This window comes from Scyliorhinus torazame, chromosome 21 (assembly GCF_047496885.1).
Source record: "Scyliorhinus torazame isolate Kashiwa2021f chromosome 21, sScyTor2.1, whole genome shotgun sequence".
Lineage (NCBI taxonomy): Eukaryota > Metazoa > Chordata > Chondrichthyes > Carcharhiniformes > Scyliorhinidae > Scyliorhinus > Scyliorhinus torazame.
Window position 1 is genome coordinate 87,066,792 of NC_092727.1, and position 14,778 is coordinate 87,081,569.

The 14,778-nt window shown below is 46.0% G+C and overlaps 1 protein-coding gene and 1 long non-coding RNA gene across 3 annotated transcripts in view; one reads left to right on the forward strand and one right to left on the reverse strand.

Annotated features, from left to right (window-relative positions):
* The window catches only part of LOC140398388 (rho GTPase-activating protein 27-like), a 394,188-nt gene extending 386,119 nt beyond the window's left edge, over window positions 1-8,069 (reverse strand). Inside the window, exon 1 of one of the 2 annotated variants that reach the window (XM_072487020.1) lies at window positions 7,894-8,069. The gene's annotated coding sequence lies outside the window, so the exon portion shown is untranslated. The remainder of the gene's footprint in view (window positions 1-7,893) is intronic. The other variant, XM_072487021.1, reaches the window with a different exon arrangement.
* Window positions 1-14,778, forward strand: part of LOC140398389 (uncharacterized) — an 83,629-nt gene that overhangs the window by 67,118 nt on the left and 1,733 nt on the right. Inside the window, exon 2 of the long non-coding RNA XR_011937473.1 lies at window positions 9,788-10,136. This is a non-coding gene — a long non-coding RNA (uncharacterized lncRNA). The remainder of the gene's footprint in view (window positions 1-9,787; window positions 10,137-14,778) is intronic.

Sequence of the window (14,778 nt, forward strand, 5' to 3'; positions counted from 1 at the left end):
GCAGGTTGAGGTTTGGGGGTTGGTGGGTAGATGGGATTGTTGTTGTTGTTATGGGGACTGACATATCTTGCGGATTATTGTTTATTGTTGATGGATGTAAATGTGGGAGAAAATGTGAAAATGGAGGAGAATAAAAAAATTTTTTAAAAATAAAAAAATGGGGCCCCGGGAGAAAAGTTTGAAGAACACTGTCCTAGTGCATGGGTCGCAAAAAATTGTTTTACAGGTGATTAGGAAGGCGAATAGAGTTTTGTCCTTCATTGCTAGAGGGATGGAGTTTAAGACTAGGGAGGTTATGCTGCAACTCTGTAAGATGTTAGTGAGGCCCCACCTGGAGTATTGTGTTCAGTTTTGGTCTCCTTACCTGAGAAAGGATGTACTGGCACTGGGTGTGCAGAGGAGATTCACTAGGTTAATCCCAGAGTTGAGGTGGTTGGATTAAGAGGAAAGGTTGAGTCGACTGGGACTGTACTCGTTGGAATTTAGATGGATGTGGGGGGATCTTATAGAAACATATAAAATTATGAAGGGAATAGATAGGATAGATGCGGGCAGGTTGTTTCCACTGCCACTGAAAGCAGAACTAAGGGGTATAGCCTCAAAATAAGGGGAAGTAAATTTAGGACTGAGCTTAGGAAGAACTTCTTCACCCAAAGATTTGTGAATCTACGGAATTCCCTGTCCAATGAAGCAGTTGAGGCTTCGTCATTAAATGTTTTCAAGATAAAGATAGATAGTTTTTTGAAGAATAAAGGAATAAAGGGTTATGGTGTTCGGGCGGGAAGGTGGAGCTGAGTCCACAAAAGATCAGCCATGTACTCATTGAATGGCAGAGCAGGCTTGAAGGGCCAGATGGCCCACTCCTGCTCCTAGTTCTTATTTTCTTATGTTAGTTAACAGGAAGCAGAGAGTAGCATAAATGGGTAATTTCCAGGTTATCAAGGTGTAACAAGTAAAGTGTCACAGGAGTCAATGCATCAACTATTCACAATATATATTAATGACTTGGACAAAGGGAATGAATGTATGGGAGCTAAATTTGCTGATAAAACACTATGTAGAAAAGTATGTTGTCAAGAGGACAGTCTACAAAGGGATTTAGATAGCATAAGTGAGTGGGCAATAATTTGGCAATGTGGGGAAAATGTGTACTTGCCCAATTTGGCAGGAAAATTCTAAAAGCAGTGCATTGTTTAAATCGAGAGTGACTGCAAAATCATTTGGTACAGAGGGATCTGGTACATGAATCACAGAAGTTAAAACACGGGTACAGCAGGTGATTAGGAAGCAAATGGAAGATTAACGTTCATTGCAAGGTGAATGGAGTATAAACATAAGGAAATGTTGCTACAGTTATACAGGTCTTTAGTGAGGTCGCATCTGGAGAGCTGTGTATAGGTTTGGTCTCCACGTTTAAAGAAGGATATAATTTAATTTGAAGCTATTCAAAAAAAGTCCACTTGACTGGCTCCTGGGACTCCTCTTATGCGGAAAGGTTGAGCAGGTTGGGACTGTACCCATTAGAGTTCAGAATAATTAGGACCAGAAACAAGAATATACCAGCTCAACGTTGAATACCTAACCTAGGCAAAACGTGATGTATGCACAAAACAACTATCTGACTAGAATGAGGACATAATCAACTTGCAAGAAACCCAATCCTGGGTCACTCCAGCTGTTGAGCCCACATTCCCGGGTATCACCTCATTGCAAATGGGGAGGGCATAAGGCCTGGCCAGCTACACCAAGGAAAGCCTCACCAACAACGCTGAAAGCTTAAAATCACTTCTTGTCCAATTTGGCAGGAAGAATTGAAAAGCAGTGTGTTATTTAAATAGAGAGAGACTGCAGAATTCTGAGGTAGAGAAAGATCTGGGTGACCTGGGTCATGAATCACAAAAAGTTAGTATATAATAATAATCTTTATTTGTGTCACAAGTAGGTTTACATTAACACGGCAATTAAGTTACTGAGAAAATCCCCAGTTGCCATACTCCGCCGCCTGTTCGGGTACACTGAGGGAGAATTCAGAATGTCCAATTCACCTAACAAGCACATCTTTCCTGATTTACTGGTACAGCAAGTGATTAGGAAGTCAAACGGAAGGCGTATATTTATTTCAAGGGGGATGGAATATAATAGTAGGGAAGTGTTGAATATAAAAGTAGGGCAGTGTTCCTACATCCCCTACTCCATCTCCATCAAACTAGGCATGCTGGTTGTCACAAATGCCTATAAGGCTCCAAATGACCTGTGGCACAACATCGTAATGCAACCTACAGCACACCCAACCATCAGCATTAGCGACTTCAACAGACAGCATCATATATGGTGGTACATCATCAAGTAAAACTGGTTGCCTGCCCACTGCCTTACAACCCATCCCCAACCTGTCTCGATATTATGGTAGATGGCATTGCGCACCCCCGCCTTTAGGCCTGTTGAGGCCATTAAATGGTCAATTTATTTCCTCCGGTGGGGTAAGATGGGGGCAAAGTGAGTAGCCCAGCAGCTTCCACTGCGTGGCTGTTATCAGGTAGGAAGGGGGTTACCACCTCAGGGTAGACTTCCCGATGTTCACCAGGAGCACCACCTCAAGATCGTACCCCACTTTATAGTTCAAGGTGGGGATCGACCTTGCTTCTTTGTGAACTGCTTTGATTCCCAGCAGTGGCCACTACACAGTTCTGGTGCTGCTAGGCCAATAGAGTTACCAACCAATCAATTTAGCCAGCAGGGTATCTAGGGCAGGACTTTCTCCCAATGGAAGTCCCACTCCAAAACAATTAAGCCTGCTTGCACCATATTATTGCTGCGGGGCAGCTGGGTTTCTGGTCAGTGCCGTGCCAACGAACCTTTCAATCGGGGGATGGAGCGGGTAATCGGATCCCCCCTGTAAAATCCATCCCATAGTCATTATCTGCACAGGTGGAGGCCATTCAGCCCATTAGGTCCCGGCAGAGCAATCCAATCAGTTCTATTCCCCTGCTCGGTCCCCGTAATCCTGTAAACTTATTTCCTTCAGGTGGCCATCATTTCCCTTTTAAAATCATTGATTGTTTCTGTTTCCACTACTCCTGGGGGCAGCGGGTTCCAGGTCATCACCACTTCCTGTGGAGAAAAGTTCCTCCTGACATTCCCCCTGCATCTTTTGCCCAAAATCTTCAATCCGTGTTACCATCAGATAACAGGACAATTTTTTCATTGTCTATCTTATCTAAGCCTGTCACAATCTTGTATACCTCTATTAAATCTCATTTGCTCAACAAAGAACAATCCCAGCTTTTCCGACCTAACTTTGTAACCAGGACCCTCCATCCCTTGAAGCATTCTGGTAAATCTGCTGACGATACGACCATAGTGGGCCGGATCTCGAATAGCAACGAGTCAGAATACAGGAGGGAGCTAGAGAACCTAGTGGAGTGGTGCAGCGACAACAATCTCTCCCTCAATGCCAAGAAAACTAAAGAGCTGGTCATTGACTTCAGGAAGCAAAGTACTGTACACACACCTGCCAACATCAACGGGGCCGAGGTGGAGATGGTTAGCAGTTTCAAATTCCTCGGGGTGCACATCTCCAAAAATCTGTTCTGGTCCACCCACGTCGACGCTACCACCAAAAAAGCACAACAGCGCCTATACTTCCTCAAGAAACTAAGGTTATTTGGCATGTCCACATTAACTCTTACCAACTTTAAAAGATGCACCATAGAAAGCATCTATCTGGCTGCATCACAGCCTGGTATGGCAACTGCCCGGCCCAAGACCACAAGAAACTTCAGAGAGTCGTGAAAACAGCCCAGTCCATCACACGAACCTGCCTCCCATCCATTGACTCCATCTGCACCTCCCGCTGCCTGGGGAAAGCGGGTAGCATAATCAAATACCCCTCCCACCCGCTTACTCACTCTTCCAACTTCTTCCATCGGGCAGGAGATACAAAAGTCTGAGAACACGGACAAACAGACTCAAAAACAGCTTCTTCCCCGCTGTTACCAGACTCCTAAATGACCCTCTTATGGACTGACCTGATTAACACTACACCCCGTATGCTTCATCCGATGCCGGTGCTTATGTAGTTACATTGTATACCTTGTGTTGCCCTATTATGTATTTTCTTTTATTTCCTTTTCTTTTCATGTACTTAATGATCTGCTGAGCTGTTCGCAGTAAAATACTTTTCACTGTACCTCGGTACACGTGACAATAAACAAAATCCGAAATCTCCTCTGCGTCCTCTCAGTGACCTCCACAGTTTTCCAACAGCCTGGTGACCAGCATAGGATGCAATACTCTAGCTGAGGCCTAAGCAGAACTGTTTCTAAGTTCAGCTTACTTCCTGACTTTTACTGATTGCCTATACTTATGAAACCCAAGATCGCATATGCTTTGCTAGCCACTCTCTCAATATGTCCAAACACCCTCAAAGATCAATGGCAAATTCACCCCCAGGTCCCTCTGCTCTGAAGTGTTCTATTAAGTCTATATTCTGTCTCCCCATTCCTTCTGTCAACATGCATCATCTTACTTTTCTGTAATAAATTCCATCTGCCACTTGTCTTCGCATTCTGCTAGCCTATCCATGTCCTGTTGCAGTCAATTCCTGATATTTGCTACTTCTCCAACTTTGGTATCATTGGCACATTTCAAAATTTTACTCCATGTTCCAAGGTCATAATCACCAAATCGATGCTAATGCCATTTCTTCACAGTTCCTAATAACTCAAAGATACTGGCAAGCAGGGAAGATAAGGTCAGCACGGTAGCACAGTGGATAGCATTGTGGCTTCACAGCGCCAGGGTCACAGTTTCGATTCCCCGCTGGGCCACTGTCTGTGCGGAGTCTGCACGTTCTCTCCGTGCCTGCGTGGGTTTCCTCCGGCTGCTCCGGTTTCCTCAAGTGAGGTGGTATGGCCATGATAAATTGCTCTGAGTGTCCAAAAAAGGTTAGGAGGGGTTATTGGATCATGGGGCTAGGGTGGAAGTGAGGGCTTAAGTGGGTCGGTGCAGACACGATGGGCCGAATAGCCTCCTTCTGCACTGTATGTTCTATGTAATAAGGAGACAGTAAAAGAAGCCCTGATGCAGTCTCTCAGGACAGTTCCAGAGCAGATAGACTTTTCAATCCCTTACACATGAGTCAGAGTCTTGTGACCTGACAGTAGTCATGTCAGGCGAGGCAGCGGGTGTCAGTGGGATTAAGTTACAATTCCTTGAATCAGAGGGAAGGAAGTAACTAGCAAGGCTATTAATCAACATTCACAGCACAGGAACAATTCCAAATATTTGGCATCGGTCCTAGATATGAGCCATTGCCAAGGTAGGGAAGGCAACCGACAGCCCACGCAGCTACAGCACCATCGGCCGTCTCTCATTAGCATATAAGGTCTTTGAACACCTCCTGTTAAAATGAAATGAAATGAAATGAAAATCGCTTATTGTCACAAGTAGGCTTCAATGAAGTTTCTGTGAAAAGCCCCTAGTCGCCACATTCTGGCGCCTGTTCGGGGAGGCTGTTACGGAAATTGAACCGTGCTGCTGGCCTGCCTTGGTCTGCTTTCAAAGCCAGCGAGTTAGCCCTGTGCTAAACAAACTGAGACCCACCTTGGAAGCGTTAATGCCCATACCCAGACCCTCCCCCACCTCCGCAACAGATAGGTTTTCACACAGGCTACACCTGCTCTGAGCAGGTTCTGACACTGACCTCACAAGAGGCCAGTTTCCAGAAAGGCCTGAAGGCAGAAACCACCTTTGTTTACTTATCCTGTGTTGGTGTCACGGTGTGGTGCACAGGCATGCCACTGAAACTCTCCAAAATCACCAACGGTGTAAAAACCCGACAACTAATCAAATCCATGATCAGCAAGAGATTGGTGTGACCTTGGAGATCAAATCAACCACCCACGCATAACCAACACTGGACTCCCACAGGGATTAGTCCTCACACTGGCTCTGTTCAACATATACACCGGTGTAAAGTCATAGATTTTCACATATGCTCTTGACTAGGTCATGGCTTTCCAGACTAAACAACTCTAGGACTTTAATTAAAGATTCACTGACAATTCATGTTCTCTGAGCCTACTTCTGAAAATGGATACTTTCTTTTAACAATAATAATCTTCATTGTCACAAGTAGGCTTACATTAACACTGCCATTACTGTGAACACTCCGGCGGCTGTTCGGGTACACAGAGGGAGAATGCAGAATGTCCAAATTATCTAACAGCATGTCTTTCGGGACTTGTGGGAGGAAACCTGAGCACCCGGCGGAAACCCACACAGAAATAGGGAGAACGTGCAGACTCCGCATAGACAGTGACCCAAGCCAGAATCGAAGCTGGGACCCTGGTGCTGTGAAGCAACAATGCTAACCACCGTGCCACCGTGCTGCCCACATTCAACAAACATTGCTAAGACTGTCGTTTCAGCCTTCCATGTGAATTTCATGTCCATTTCTGTGGCTAACCACTCACCCATGGACCACGCCAAAATACCTCGACATCAGTCCTGACTGCTCATTGACCTAGCAGCAACACATCCAGAACATGGGAGCCAAGGTCACGATGAGGGTGAAACTCATTTCAGAAACTGTCCGGTACTGGACAGCAAATATCACCAACCATATCCTGGTAATGGACCCAACTGGTGAGGTCCCAGATTTCAAACGTTCAGAAAAAGTCTGGCTTACCCCTCAGCCACTTGAGCATGGTCCAGGGAATGTGTAGCCACTGGCTCCAAAAATGGAACACGAGGAAAAGCTCAAATTGTGACTGTGGCCATCCGAGATGGACCATCATCCCAATACTGAGCTCCTGCGCTGAGAGATCCATTCCTGGTGGCATCACAACCAGACAGTGTTGAATGGATTGTTCAACTTGACATCAAACCATAACTGCTTCCTTAGCTGTACGAATAAGGAAACTGACCTTAAATCCCTATAACTGAGCATCATAGACCAGCAACTGCACACATTTTAAAGTCTGCATATTTAGTGCTTTTCTTTAGCAGCGAACGGTATGGTTGAAGCAATGTGATTTGATATTAATTTACATTGCTGTAAATGCTGCTGCAACTAAATCAGTTGTTGCATCTTTATTTATTTTTTGCTAACTTTATGTCCTCCCTCTTTGCTCCGACAGGCATTGGCAGTTGGGTTACAATTCCGCAATTTAAAAAATAAAATTTGTTTATGGGACATGGCATCACTGGCTAGACTAGCATTTTTATTGCCCAACGAGAGGAGAAATGCAGGCAGTTCACCAGCATTAATGTGTCAGTCTTTAGAATTTCTGTTGACAACAATCAGATTGCAAGAACCTGTATCTGAGCCTCAGCCCTCACTCTGTTGATAGCTAGATATGGTAGATACCAGCGACTGAGATCAACTAACCCAGCATAGAGCAAGCATTAAAATCTAGCAATCCCTGCTCCGTCTGCTTCAGTAACTAGGAACGCCTTCTTTATCAGATTCATCCACTCACAAAAATGCCAATTAACTTGGAAGGCTTGTATGTTGCATGCCACAATCCCCTATGTATCAGGAGGGAGATAGAAAGTCAAGTGGGAACTTATGGGAACTACACCTGTGGCAGTACATCATTGTTATGAATCACAAAAGTCTTCCATGAGATTTCACCTCATGACGGAACTATATTCAATTCAATGTTCAACTGCCATTAAACTCAATTAAACCATTGCGCTGAAGTCTATTTTAGCTGAATTTTGTGAATATTGAAGCCTGCAAGCTCTTCTCACAGCCATAAACGGAGCTATAAACAGTGCAGTGACGACAACTTGTCAGAGTGAAAGGAACCGGAGTTGGTGCATGCTTGACAATAACTTGTTTTTAGCTAATAGTCCTCACGTAAGCTACACGAGGTGGACTCTTACCCTATTTTTCAAAGTCTCAGGCTCAGACTGAAAGCTGCGTATGGCTTTCCAGGTGCACAGACGGGCAGGTTTCTCTCCAGATCTTGAGCATCTTTAAAGAAAATAAATGAACGGGTGGGATTTTTGCCATTACTCTGGCCGACCGGAGCCTGATAGAGCCAGTACCCTGCTCCAGAGAGATCGGATCACCCCCCACTTCTGGACAATCATCAGGGCCTCCCCTTCCTCCGGACAATCAACGTGCACTCCACCCCAACACCGCGGACGAATTGCTGGTGATTCCTCCCCTCAGTGGCCGCTCCTCCTCTTACCTGCAAGTCCTCCCTTCACTGCCTGCTCTCTCTCCACGCCATCACTCATAAATAGAACACTCCTCCCCATCCAAATGGGGTTACCGCAAGTGCCTGTCCGTGGCATTGGCCTCTGACACAGGTTGGCACTTCCAACCTGGCAGTGCCAACATGCGCTGGAGGCAGTGCCATGGGGCAATGAATGTCCCTCTCCCCCAGCAGCTATGTTACCCTTGCGCCACCGGAGGAATCTCCTCAATTGAATTCCATATTTAAAAATCTATTGTAAACCTTGTCGACATTTAGTGAGGGGGATCATGTGGCGGGGAGGCCCACTTATCATATAAAAATTTATAATAATCCATTTAAATGAGATTCCCACCCCTTTGTGGACGTGAACCTCATAACGTGGCCGGCGAGGGACGGGGAAAATTGGGAAATGCGATCTCTCCGGAGAGAGTCGCGTTTCCCGACTCTCTCTGGATTTTCCGTCCATGTCATCGTTCTCCCTGATGGTGATCTAGGGCTGAAAATTGCCCCCATGGTGTGAGGTATGGTGTGAATTAGAAGTATTTAACGTGGAGGTGGATACATGTTTGATAGATCGAGGATTAGAGGGGAAAAGGCACAGAAAAGGAGTAAAGGCCGGCATAGATCAGCCATGATCGTGTTGAATGGCTGGGCAGGCTTGAAGAACTTGGTGGCCCACTCCTGCTTCTATTTCTTGTATTCTTATGGTGTGAGATGTGATTGACTGGTTTGCTGATGCAAACTCACCCAGTCAATTTTAAGAAGTCTGATTAGGTGACAGTTAATTGAGTCGAGCAATCAGAGTGAAAGAATCTGGGTGGGAGTGTTTGTGATCCTAGCCAGGATAGTGGGGAAGGAGGTGGACCCGGACCCTTTGGTGGCGATATTTGAGGTTTCCGAGAAGCCGGAGCTCATGGAGAGGAGGAAGGCCGATGTCGTGGACTTCGTCTCTCTGATTGCATGGTGGCGAATTTTGCTGGAGTGGCGGTCAGCGTCGCCACCGAGGGTAGCGGCTTGGTTGGGTGACCTGTACAACTTCCTGCAGTTGGAGAAGATAAAGTATGAGTTAAGGGGCTCTGCAGAGGGGTTTGAGAAATGGTGGGGAATGTTTGTGACTGTGTTTGAGGAGCTGTTTGTCGAACTGGGCGGGCGGGGTGGTGGCGCGCGGGGCAATGGGGGGGGCGACGGGGGGGGGGGGGGGGGGGCGGAAAGTGGAAAACATTTGTACAGATTGTATAGTTGATTGCTGGGAAGTATGTCTCCTAGGGTGTTTATTTGTTATAACCTGTTTTGATACATGTTTGTAATAAAATTAATTTTTTTTTAAATTAGAGAGAAAGAAGCCTTCTGCCAATAAATCTTGACAACCAAAGTTGAGATATTATTTTCAACCAAATGATGGCGCCAGTTGACTACAGACTTACAGCAGCTCTTTGGAAATTGGAGGGATTGTCAGCATGTTTTGTAAAAAGAAACAAGCAACTGGTCAACTACCTGTCTGTAGATTGTCCTGATAGCTTCAAACATCTCACAGTTTAATAATTAGATTTTTAAAAATGTTTTTCTAATTTCAGGGGCTAATTCATTCACAAACACAGCAAGGTTATTTATCAAAACTGCAAAGATGGACAAATATGAGACTTCACCCTACAGGAAATGCAGTGAAGATTTTAAACTGATTAAAAATCTGCAAATGTGAATTAAAGAAACAAAATTCTAGAAAGATTTATCCTTGGGTCGGCCTCAATCGGAATTCTCTGCCCGGTATACTGTCCACAAATGGTATATTCATGATGTGGAGACTCCGGCGTTGGATTGGGGTGAGCACTGTAAGAAGTCTTACAACACCAGGTTGAAGTCCAACAGGTTTGTTTCGAATCACTGGCTTTCGGAGCACTGCTCCTTCCTCAGATGAATGAAGAGGTGGGTTCCAGAAACGTATATATAGACAAAGTCAAAGATGCAATACGATACTTTGAATGCGAGTCTTTGCAGGTAATTAAGTCTTTATAGGTTCAGATGGAGCAACTGGAGAGAGGGATAATCACAGGTTAAAAAGGTGTGAATTGTCTCAAGCCAGGACAGTTGGGAGGATTTCACAAGCCCAGACCAGATGTCGGGGGGTGAATGTAATGCGACATGAATCCAAGGTCCCGGTTGAGGCCGTACTCATGTGTGCGGAACTTGGCTATATGTTTCTGCTCGGCGATTCTGCGTTGTCGCGCATCCTGAAGGCCGCCTTGGAGAACGCTTACCGAAGATCAGAGGTTGAATGCCCTTGACTGCTGAAGTGTTCCCCGACTGGAGGAGAACATTCCTGCCTAGCGATTGTCGCGCTTTGTCCGTTCATCCATTGTCGCAGCGTCTGCATGGTCTTGCCAATGCACCACGCTTCGGGGCATCCTTTCCTGCAGCGTATGAGGTAGACAACATTGGCAGAGTCGCACGAGTATGTACCACATACCTGGTGGGTAGTGCTCTCACGTGTAATGGAGGTACCCATGTCGATGATCTGGCACGTCTTGCAGAGGTTGCCATGGCAGGGTTTTGTGGTGTCGTGGTCGCTGTTCTGGAGACTGGGTAGTTTGCTGCAAACAATGGTTTGTTTGAGGTTGCGTGGTTGTTTGAAGGCAAGTAGTGGGGGTGTGGGGATGACCTGGGCAAGATGTTCGTCTTCATCGATGACGTGTTGAAGACTGCGAAGAAGATGTCATAATTTCTCCGCTCCGGGGAAGTACTGGACGATGAAGGGTACTCTGTCGGTTGAGTCCCGAGATTGTCTTCTGAGTAGGTCGGTGCAGTTTTTGCTGTGGCTCGTTGGAACTGTCAATCGAGAAATATTCAGGCTTTGGAGAGAGTGCAGTGGAGGGAGCAAAATTCATTCCCAGTTGAAAACATCTTAGTTGCATAGACAGGCTCAAGGAACTGGGAGAAGGCTTCCCCTGCCAATCAAACTTCACAACCAAAGTGAAGGTATCAGCCAAATGATGGCACCAGGTGACTGCAGGCTGACAGCAGCTCGTTGGATGTTGGAGGGATTGCCAGTATATTTTGTAAATAAACCAAGCAAATCCAATCAACTCCCTGACTATAGATTGTCCTAAATAGGAAGGTTAGGAAGGTTTCAGATCAGGTTTGGAGATTGTAGAAGAGCAGAACTGGGCAGTGTTGTGTTGGGTGTTCCGATACACAAACGATCCAACATGGTTGAAGATGGTACAACTCTGTTTTATTATTCTGTACAATAATAACTATTAACTTCTGGCTGTGGTTCGTACTTTACCAGCTAACCTGTGGACCCAGCCCTAGCACTATCTTAGTGAGGCACTCAGCACATGGTGTATCTCTGAGTGGCACGCTGTGAGCTCTGTGCTCTGAGCTATCTCCTGGTAGAATGAGCGGGAAATGTGGTGTTCCCTGTTTTACAGTGCGTGTGCTCTCACTGGTGATTGGCTGTGATGTTGTGTGTGTGTTGGTTGGTCCATCTACCTGTCCATCAGTGTGTGTGTGTGATTGCACCATGATATGTTAATATGGATATCATGACAGGTAGCATGGTAGCACAGTGGTTAGCACTGTTGCTTCACAGCTCCAGGGACCCTGGTTCGATTCCCGCTTGGGTCACTGTGCGGAGTCTGCACGTTCTCCCCATGTCTGCATGGGTTTCCTCCGGGTGCTCCGGTTTCCTCCCACAAGTCCCGATAGACGTGCTTGTCAGGTGAATTGGACATTCTGAATTCTCCCTCAGTAAATCCAAACAGGCAGCAGAATGTGGTGACGAGGGGATTTTCACAGTAACTTCACAGTTAATATAAGCCTACTTGTGACAATAATAAAGATTATTATTGGATGTTCGGTGGTTCTTCTTTTCCCAGAGAATAATGATTACAGATTCTCAGTTCCTGTGATGAGTACCGATTTTGAAAAGATTTGTTCCTGGGATTTGGCATCGCTGGCTGGGCCAGCATTTGTTGCCCATCCCCAATTGCCCCTTTAACTGAGTGGCTTGCAATGGTCATTTCAGTGGGGGCAGTTAAAAGTCAACCCCATCTCTGTAGGCCAGACCGGATAAAGGCGACAGAATTCCTTCGCATGTGAAGGACATTAGTGAACCAGATGGGTTTTTACGACAATCAGCAATGGTACCATGGTCACCATTAGAATTTTAATTCCTGATTTTTATTGAATTCAAATTCCACCATCTGCTATGGTGGGATTCGAACCCAGAGCATTATCCTGGGTCTCTGGATTACTAGTCCAGTGATAATACCACTCAGCCACCACTTAATTCCTTCAAAAGCTGGACCAGTTTCTAGCTTGGGCTGAGGTCACCTTTTACAAGAGCACTACCCTGTATATAAATCAGGGCTAATGTGGTCTCCTGGACCAGTTTTGATTGCCCAAGAACATAGAACATAGAACATTACAGCGCAGTACAGGCAAAGGTTGAAGAGGAAATTTCCTGTTCATTTCTCATAATTGGCCTGGAATTTTAATGTCTCTTCCAGTAGATAATATAGCCCTGGTTGGAGTGGGGAACAAATGTATTGTGATACATCTGGCTTCATAACTGTGTGGGTGGTCTGAATGGCCAATAGCTCCTGCCTGTCATTTTTATAGGTTTTCACATTCTTGTGTAGGTGAAAAGTGAAAAGAAAGATTAGCATTTTACGTGGTGTCTTTTCATTGGAAAATAATTCTGAGAATCCATAAAACACAATTCTCAGGGACTCCTGTCACAAGTCAACAAGTAGTTAATGTAACAGGTGGTTGAGTGAGATGGATGATGGGCAAGTAGGCTTCGCCTCGAATCAAATAAATGAGTAGATAACAGGTCATTGAACCCATTGTGTTGTGCTAACTCTTGGCCAGTGCAGTTTAAAATTAATTCAATTGCTCCGTCCTCCACAAAACACTGCATCTTCTCTGCTTCAATATTTATCCACTTTTCCTTTAAAAATAAAGCAACTGTCTCGGCCTCAACCATTCCCTCTGGTAATTACAGTGGACATGCAACAACATTGAAAGCATTTTGTAAATTTAGGGATGGGAGTTGGTCGAAAAAGTCACAAACTGTTCATCCATTTTATCTCAGTGCTTTTCCATTCACCCAAGAATGGCTCAACAAATGTTGATTGAGAAAGCTGGAATTGGCATCTGAGGCTTCATCAAGATCACCAACAACAACAATGTGCAGTTATAGCCATGTCCAGAAGATGTTGTGACAATATTGCCGACATTGTGACATGAAATGCAAATATTTAGCACCTGTGGTGAGATTCTGTCGGCTGACCCCAGAATTGGGAAACACAATTGGGGAGAGAATCGTTTTTTTTTAATTTAGAGTACCCAATTCATTTTTTCCAATTAAGGGGCAATTTAACGTGGCCAATCCACCTACCCTGCACATTTTTGGATTGTGGGAGCGAAACCCACACAAACACAGGGAGAATGTGCAAACTCCACACGGACAGTGACCCAGAGCTGGGATCGAACCTGGGACCCCGGCGCCATGAGGCCACAGTGCTAACCCACTGCGCCACCATGCTGCCCTCAGAGAATCGGTTTTGACACTGAAATCGTGGCAGGCGCTGGTTTCATGCCAAATCGCAATTCTCCAATGCCTCAACAGCAGCGTCAATGCTTTCCACTCCGCATATACAGTAAAAACCCTTGGCATATCTTTAGCGGGCCTAATCTGGCATTCCCTGGGGCCTCCGCGATTCTCCGTCTCCACCGGGGCGAATTCCCGGCGGCGAGGTTCACTTGTGCTTTTAGAAATCGTGAAACAGGCACCATAGCTGCTGAGGGCAAGAGAGGACGTACGGAAAGTGTCCAACACGCCACAATTTGCTGACAGTCGTGCTGCTGACCAGGGGGCTTCTGCCAGGGCTGGAGAGAGTAGCGGGGGGGTGTCCAGGAGGTGAGCTGTGGGGATGGGGTAGTCGGGCACAGAGCACCATTGCTGCACACCCCTGGCTGCTGACTGTGAACTTAGGGCCACAGGTCATGTGGGTGTCCCCCGAGACCACCTCCTTAGGTGCCCTCAGGCCCCAGCCGACCCGTCAACAGGATGGGCATGCTCCAGCACAACGAGTGCCATCTTGTTGGCTGGGATGGGGTGTGTGGGGAGTGAAGTGTGTATATGCGGCTTCTGCTTGTCAGCCTCCTGAGTGTCGATCGCGAATCCGGCGAATCCCACACCATGTCCCATTGGAATCGATTGTGTTCCACGTGGCACCGGTGCTAGGCCCTTATCAGTTGCTGAATCGGTCCAGGTGCGGCGGCAGTTTTGCTGTCGTGGATACCCACAAATCCTTCCCCGCCGTCAACACTTAGTCTACAGAACAAAGAATCCCGCCGCTGAATTTTCAGCAAGCTTGCAACATTATTACATACCCACAATGAATGATCAATGCATGGAGCCATGAACTCAAAGCTGAAATATGACACTGGATAGATCAATGATTTGGTAAGGAGGCTGTGGTGTTGGGTGCTCTGGTGCACAGATGAGTCAACACAGTTGTATGTGGTACAACTTTATTTTATTTTAACTCTTGTATAC